This window comes from Amblyomma mixtum, chromosome 10, assembly GCF_055824585.1.
Source record: "Amblyomma mixtum isolate Tamu chromosome 10, ASM5582458v1, whole genome shotgun sequence".
Classification (NCBI taxonomy): Eukaryota; Metazoa; Arthropoda; class Arachnida; order Ixodida; family Ixodidae; genus Amblyomma; species Amblyomma mixtum.
In genome coordinates, this window is record NC_143021.1 from 129,770,107 (window position 1) to 129,778,873 (window position 8,767).

The window sequence follows — 8,767 nt, forward strand, 5'->3', positions numbered from 1 at the left end:
GGGGGGATTGCCGTCAATTTTTCTAGAATGTCGGAGATGCTTCTACTCGAAACCGGCGGAGAGCGCGTAACCTTGCGTGGGCTGAGACACTGCCATCTAGAACTAGTTTCAGGCCTGCTCACTACCGCCGTGACGTCACGTGTCTTGACCGAGCCGCGCGGAAGCGGCAGGCTGTGAATCGCATATCATCGCTTCCCGTGAAAAGAAGGAATGATTTGATTTGTTTGATTTGTTAGGGTTTAACGTCCCAAAGCGACTGAGGCTATGAGACACGCCGTAGTGAAAGGCTCCGGAAATTTCGACCACCTGGGGTTCTTTAACGTGCACTGACATCGCACAGCACACGGGCCTCTGGAATTTCGCCTTCATCGAAATTCAGCCGCCGCAAGAAGGAATGATCGTGGCGAAGTGCACATGTGTAATAGTTTTATTTTGCCTTTGCATTTTGATTGGCAGTGTATGTAATTAATACATAATGCTTCAAAATCCCTGTATTTATCTGTACAGCAATTTATTATTCCACTAAAAATAGAGATTGTGCGCCGTGGAACGTGTGACCGGTTTATAAGAGTAAAGTTCGATGGCCCAACAAAGTAACGAAATAAAAAAGGTAAATTTAATGAGTCTTTATTTACACACACGCTTGGCACATACACGCACATACACACTGTGTCCGGAAAACACATGGAAACTGTTGATACTCATTTTGCAAACTTCTGCAATTTCCTTTGTTGAATCGGCGTTTTTCTACTCTTCAGAACATCAGTCTTTATGGAAACGTAGTTCTTCAGAAGAGTGTTTGCTGCTGCCACAAGTATGTTCGTCAGCACAGTGTCAGGATAGTGACCATTGTTACAGACATCAAAATCCTCTGTTTCACAAAGATGTCTTGTGACAGCCATAAGTAGCTCCCTCTGTTTATGTGTTGCATGAAAACGTGCAGCATTCGCTTTGTTGGTAAGCTGCTCTAAGACAATGTGGGCGTGTAGAACCGCATTAACGACAGCCGGTTGAGGAAACTTGAGAGCGCCTCTCGAGAGGTTTTCGATTAGGAGATTCCTTTCAAGTTGAACTTCCCGGTTCTCAGACGTAATATTCATGGCACAATACTGACAGAGCAGCTTCTTTAACGCGGCGTGGGCGCAAAAGCCTGCGATGTATGTTATTACCGGCAGAATGGATTCCTTATTTCTTATATCATGATCTGACACCTTTATGCCGTACTCCTCTGTCAACTGAGCTCCGTCAAGTGTTTCAGAACATGGCTTCTGCATTTCCTGCATATCTGGCAAAACCAAACTGTCTTGTTGCCTCAGTTTTTTCTCTGACTCAAAGACTTGTTGGATTGAGATATGATAATTCGTTCCCGACAGCCGACGGTACTGTCCGAACCTTTCTTCCAGACTGTCGGTCTGAAATTTTCCCAGCAACACGTAGTCCAAATTCAATTCTTCAAGGCAGTACCGGCACAGTTCGACAAGCGAGTAACAAGTCAGCCGCAGCGCTGCGTGTGTTTCAGTGGTTAGTGCGCCTGTATCTATCCTGATGTCTCGCCATGTGTCCAACCAATCCACGAATTTATTAAGAAATTCTATCTGCTTGTCAGCCAAACTCTTTACTGGATCCTGGAGCGGATCTCGTAGGCGCCGGCCTTTGAGGGGCTTTTCACGTTGACAATATGCCACCACTTCAGTATTAGGTCAATGAAATGCGCTGTCCCTGCGGCGTAGTTCAAATTAAGTTCGTCTCCGCGCATATTTAGAGCCTCCACCACAAATGAAGTAAAAACCTTTAAAACAAGCTTCCCATTCTGGCGCTCAATGTTGGATTAATGCAGTGCTTTGTAGCTCAATCCATAACCAAACTTTGAGACGCTGTGTTGCTCCGAAGCGTGCATGTCTCGAAGAGCTTTGGAAGACGCTCCATTAACCCGAACTAACGAAGATGTGCTAGGAAATACGGGTAGAAGATACACGTTCCTGGATTTTTCTGGTTTAACCAGTTGTTTCTTATGCACTTCAGAAGATGGACTGGGTCAACTACATAAAAAAGGGGTCTTGATTAGTCTACTGGGTGAGGGTACACAATGTCAACTGTCCGAATTTTAGAAAACAAGGACAGCACTTTTCTGTTTATGGAATTATTATCTGTTATTACTGCGATGACAGTAAGCCCTGCATTCTCTAGCTACAAAACTGTCTTTCTTAGGACTGCATGCAATTGGGCTGCGTCAATGTTAGATACTGGCAGAATGTGCGCGACATCCTTGTGGGCTGATAGCAAGGACTGGTCATAAAACCATGCGCAGTTTTGGCCGCTTCGCAAGAATTAGAAGCTGCCCCGGTCACTGATCCACCTTTGTATTCGAAGTACGGCTGAATATGGATCTCGTCCATCATTATAGTGACGATCTTTTCATGCGGTTTCAGAAGGCTTGATCGCTTCTTCACCTAACGTAAAATCCCTTCATCGTCCTGCTCATTTCCAGGGTTGACGTTATATTGAGAACAGATTCGCATGAGTGCAGATCGATGTGGTAGTGCTAACTTGCCAGCACTGCGAACGAATCGGTGAGCGTGTGAGGAAACAGTGTAAAGAATACTGGAAAATATTAAAAGCTCAGCAGAGTACCGTGCGGAATGCTCCTTCTTGTGCAATAGGTCAAGTTGCTCTTTTATAAAGCCGAGCGCTTCTTTTTTCTCTTGCGGCAAAAGATCGTCACACCTAAGGCTGTCCAGCAAAGAGAAAAGCAAGCTGAAACTTGCCTTCACTTTTTCATCCTTGTCGCAAACGTCTGGAGCCTTGAAACTTCTCATACTGTCTAGTGCAGTCTGAAGGCAGCGCAGATCGTCCAGTATACACGGTATGAGCAGGTCCTTCACAGGCACTTTCACTTTCCTCCAGAAGGCCGTAACCTTCATGTTCTTACTAACAATCACAGATCCTTGGACGTCTGGTGGGTCTTCACCCTCTATGTGAACAAAGAGAACAGCATGCTCTGCTTTTACTGAAGTCCAGAAGGTGGAGAGGTCGAGGCTTTGTAGGCCCGATACAAAGTCTTCATATGACTGCAGCTCATTTTGACGCTCTTGTTCTTCGTGCGATCAAATGGACTGCCGAATAGCTTCCTCTAGATGCGATGCTTCGTGACGTTTCCTGTTTGCCTCTGGCTGCTGGCGCACTGGTGCGCATTCGCTCAAATAAGCAGGTGCATTAGGAAAAATTGTCGGCACTGCGTCGAATGTAAGCCGAGTAGCGCGCATGAGAGCTTCTACTGTCCTGCCGGTTCTTGGATCGGTGTACGTGGTAGTCGTCCTTAAGTACTCCGCCTTGAAATGGAGCTCGCACACCTGCAAACTATTCACAAAAAATAAACGGTATATTACAGGCTTCGTGCTCCACATCCGCCTCATTTACTAAGCCACAAAATAAAAAGGAAAGCTACAAAATTCTCAATGAAGCGCGCTGACCAGCAAATACATTCGACAACAATCTACAGATCACTTCGAGCGTGCGCGTTAACTGATAATACGTCCTGGCGTTCCTGGAAAGAACGACATCACTCATGACTTGCGCGATCTTATAACGTTCCAGAACACAAATAAACACCCGTGAAATATCGGGTCTTACTGGCTGGCAAGTAAAAAACACACAAAAGACCATTATTTTCACATCTGGAAAAAAACATCCTTCAAGGCATGCGCACGGCGTTATAAAAATAGCGTATCTCATCACCACAAAGCGCCGCAGTCGAAGCGAACATTTCAGAACAGAAACTTGCCTACAATAACAGCCGTTACAATGTCAGGGCTTACGCTGGCTGGCAAGTCAAAAGCGCACAAGAGATCATTATTGTAGAGCAAGAACCGGACATGCTGGAGGTGGTGCTTTTGGAGAGACTCAAATTACGTAGTATAAACGTACACATACCTTCGGATCACGGAGAGAACGGATATCGACGTCATCGCGACGAACAGCCCGCTCCCACTTTGCTCTTCGATCATCCTCTGGGAACGAGAACACTCGAACCTTCGGCCCATTGTCGTAATTGCCGCGACAGTTGGGCACGCAGTATCGCCCCATTAGGAGAGTTTGCAGGCGTACACTACGCGAACATTCAGCGAGTGAAACGCTTCATATCACAACACAGCAGTTCAGAGACACAGAAAAGCACGTCTTCTCCAGTCGCGAACAGAACCGGTTGAGAATAGAAACACCAGCATGCCGCGACAGGTCTCGTCAGGCTTAGCAAATCCTACTCTCGAGAACGGCGTGGGCACCTCCGCGCGACGGAAAGCGTCGGTCAAAACTGACAGACGTCAGCAGCCGCGACAGGAGGAGTGAGCAGTCCTGATAGTCCAGAGAGCGCTGGCTGAGACATGCCCTCCTCCTTTTCGCTCGCACATCGGCGGCGGCGCCACGCCAGAAAGTTCCAGATGCTCCTGGAATCCACTGCCTGCTTTTGACCAATCAGAGATGCGCGCCCGGAGCGAGAAGGAGAAGGAGACAGCACGGCCGATGCTGTGCTTATGTGCGCGCCAGCCATGGTGCGAAGAACAGACAGACGTGGAGCGAGCCTATATAAGAAGGGCGTTGACCGCTGTCAGTTTAGTCGGAGCCACCATTCAAGCTTCCGTGGAGCGCGCCTGCTCGACGCCGCGGTTCAACGATGCAGCGCGCGCCATTCTGTGGGACGGAATCGTCGTGAAACTCTAGTCGTCGGACTGTCGCAATGCCCGGTGGACAAATTGTGTTTTTCTTGTTTGCCTCTCTCTTGTGTTAGTGCACTTTAGTAGACTTAGTTCTTGGGCTACTTGGTATGCTCGATTTAAACTCGTAGTTTTCCTGCGCAACGCCACGCGGCCAAAGAAGAGAAGCAGGAAAAGAAGGACTAACACAGCGCTGACCTAACTTCCGTCACTCTTGCAGCTTCACTTCTGAGGTGATGAAACCTTCTCTCAGCCATCAATTCCCGGAAGCGCGCAAAACATACCGCTCGTAGCCAGTCGGTGTATAACCTTATTTGTCGCCACAAATGAGATCTTAAGAGTTTTCTAACGCGTTTCACACGACCCCATGACGGCGGAACAGCACCAAACAAAGCACTCACTTCTGCGGGGGTCACACTCTTCTTAATGCAGAATCCCAGGAACCTAGCACGGTACGTCGCTCTTGCAATGTTTGTCTGGAGCACATGCACATCCTGAAGTACACACACACAGAGAAAAGGCGAGCCCGATGTGTATAAAATGTTCTTCACTAGAGTTAGTTCTTGGGGCTAGTTGGTATGTTTGATTTAAACTCATAATTTTTCAGCGCAATGGCACACCGCCAAAGAAAAGAAGCAGGAAGAGAAGGACGAACACAACGCTGAAAAAACTTCTGTCACTCTTGCAGCTTCACTTCTGAGTTGATGAAACCTTCTCTCAGCCATCCATTCCGGGAAGCGCGCAAAACATACCGCGCGTAGCCAGTCGGTGTATAACCTTATTTGTGTCCACAAATGAGATCTTAAGAGTTTGCAAACGCGTTTCGACGTTTGGACGCTCACGTTTCGACTCAAACGGCGTTTCTACGCGTGGCATGTTTTGCTCGCTTCCCGCAATAGATTGCTCAGAGAAGGTTTCATCCCCTCAGAGGTGAAGTTGCAGGGCTCACGGAAGTTTGGTCAGCGCTGTGTTCGTCCTTCCCCCGAGAGTGTTACTCCCGCAGACGTGAGTGCCTTGTTTGGTGCTGTCCCGCCGTTGTGGGGGCATGTAAAACGCGTTTGCATACTCTTAAGGTCTGACCTGTGGAGACAAGAAAGGTTATAGACGGAGGGGCTACGCGTGGTATGTTTTGCGCGCTTCTAATGGATTGCTGACAGAAGGTTTTATCCTCTCAGAAGTGAAGCTGCAAGACTGACGGAAGTTTGGTCAGCTCTCTGTTCGTCCTTCTTCTGTTCCTGTTTCTTTTCTTTGGCCGTGTGCCGTTGCACTGAAAAACTATGAGTGCACTTTAGGTGCAACATCCCTTTTGTATTGTAGTCCCTCTCGAATGTAACTTTGCCTGAGTTGCATTATTTTGTTAATTGCTTTGAGTGTATACTCGTACGAGTGATTGTGTAATCCTCTGTATTGTCTCATTGCTTTATAAACTTTGTTTTGTTTGTGAACCTTTGGTTCAGCACCATTCTCTGGCTTGCGACCGGCAAAAACTGGGCACCAAACGACCAAAAACTTCTTGTCACTTGGTAGCTGGTCTCCGCTTAGCTTTCTACGCTGAGTCGAGGGCATCTCCTTTGAGTCCAAGACCGCTACCGGAACTTCACGCTAAAGTGCGAGAAGTTGGGTGACAACAGTGAAGTGGCTAATTGGTCTTTTTGAGCACCTTCATGACCCGGATGCGAGCAGAAACAGTCCATTGGTAATTGCTGGGATTAAAGGTACATGCTCTTTCACAACAGCGTTGCCGACTTCTTATAAAGTCTCGCAGGCATGCTAGCCAGTAGACACTCTCACAGTACATGTCCCCGCCAGCATGTCATGTCGTCTGACTGTGACCTGCAATGCCCGCAAGCACCAAAAAAAGCCAGGGTATACGCGTAAAATTACCTTGAAAATGGGAAGAGGACCGCAAGTACAGAGGCTGGCTGATGAGGAGCAAGAGAGGATCGCTCCATTTCTACTGCAAGCCGTGTTGTGCTGACTGTAATGGTGGAAATTCTGAATTAGAAAAGCACGCAGCATGCAAGAAGCACCAAGCAAGCACCGCAAGTATGGTAAAGACGCAAACGCATTTTGATGCGCCCTGTTTGAGCGCAAATACAGAAGTGGAAAGAAGGTCAAGGAAGGAGAAACAAGGTTGGCTGCTTTCGCAGTTGAACACAACCTTCCGCATGCCATGATGAACCACCTCGTACCGCTAATAAAAACGGCATGCTCCGATTCCGTCATAGCGAAAAAAGTGTCTTGTGCAAGAACGAAGTGCACTGCAAAAATCAAGGGAGTGCTCGGAAAAGACGGCAGCGTCAACCTGATCGCTTTACTCAGAACATCCCCGTTTTCCCTCATCGCGGACGAGTATACGGACAGGGCCAGAGTGAAGCACCTTTCTCTCCTGGGAAGAGTTGCCAAGGAAGACGGGGCCCTGCCTGACTCCTTCTTAGCCTTGCTTCCTGTTCACGACGGTGCTGCTGTTGGTCTGCACATGTTAGTGTCCGATTTCTTCGCATCAGCAATGATTGAGTTCAGGAAAGTAAGAACAGCGCTAAATTGTACACTAACCACACAGAAAGACGGACAGGACGGGCGCTGACCCCAACTAAGTTTATTGAAAGCCACCTTCTTCGGGCTATATATATGCAACAGCATATACCAGGTGTCCCTGCTAAATGTAACCAAGCTTTTAAAAAACACGGGGGGGTGTCCTAGCCCTCTGAAACCAAATGAGGGTTGTTTAAAGTCGCGTGACCTAGTCTGGAGTATTTTTTTCGTTCTTCAAGGTTAAATAATTAGCCAAGCTTAATTAACTAACTTTTTAATTATTGACTTGAGGAACAAAGTGTCAATGGAAAAGTTGTAGATCGCTTTGAGAAACAGTTTACCGAGACATTTGCAGCAAAGTACTATTTACGTAAAGTAGTATTTTTACCGCCCTTTAATCATAATCCGCACAATAAGAAAAAGCTTCCACATGACAACAGTGCCACTTCAACGTCCCAAGACGTGCCTTAAAGAATAAAATCCGCTTTTCTGAAGTCCCCTCCTCGATTACACTTTGGGTGCACATTGGGGCAGAGAAGTAAGCGAGCAGCTGGTCACGTGACAACATTCTTTCAAGGTCAATAAATGAAGCTATGCAAATCGTAACTTGACGGAAACAGGACTACTACCGGTTTTTCGAGGTGATCTAAAACTTTTGCATTCACACTTTCTTCTCGAAGTCAATAATTAAAAAGGTAGCTAATTAAACTTAACTAAATAATTCACATTGAAGAGAAAAAATACTCAAGACTAGGCCACGCGACATTGAACAACCCTCAGTTGGTTTCCCTGGGCCAGGACACTTCGCCTTTTTTAAAAGTTTGGTTACCTTTAGCTGGGACACCCGGTATATAGCCCGAAGAAGGTGAACGCATGCGCATTTCCTGCATGGCACACACACACACACACACACACGCGCGCGCGCGCGCGCGCGCGCACGCACACACACGCACGCACGCACGCACACACACACACGCACATACACACGCACACGCACACACACACGCACGCACACACATGCGCGCACGAACGCACGCACGCGCACACACTCACGCACGCGCACACATGCACGCACGCACGCGTACACATGCACGCACGCACGCGCGCGCACACACACACACATACAGACGCGCGCGGACGGGAACTTCTCATAATCGCGTATTTTAGCAATCTGTGCTCACTTCCTCGTAGGGAAATAGAAGTGGTGCTGACGCACATGCCACCCCTCTCTTTAATAAAAAATGCTTCTGGCAGTTCGCGAGCTAATCTATGCTTACTTCTGGTTATAATTTTAATCTCTTCAAGTCGTGGTGCGCAGTGATTTTTATTTTCATCAATGCAAGAGCGGCAATGGGCGGGTGGGTTTTCGAACGAATCTGATGCGTTCCCTAACGACCTTCTATGTTCCCCTGCACGCTCGTTGACGCAGCGTCCAGTCTGAACGACGTGCACTTTGCCACACGTAAGGGGGATCTCGTAGACCACTCTCGTGGCACACCTTACGTAGGGCTTCGAGTGCTTCT

The 8,767-nt window shown here is 47.7% G+C and overlaps 1 pseudogene; it reads right to left on the reverse strand.

Moving 5' to 3' along the window:
* Window positions 1-1,021: 1,021 nt before the first annotated feature.
* LOC149326940 (uncharacterized) lies at window positions 1,022-4,083 on the reverse strand (annotated as a pseudogene).
* Window positions 4,084-8,767: the final 4,684 nt, after the last annotated feature.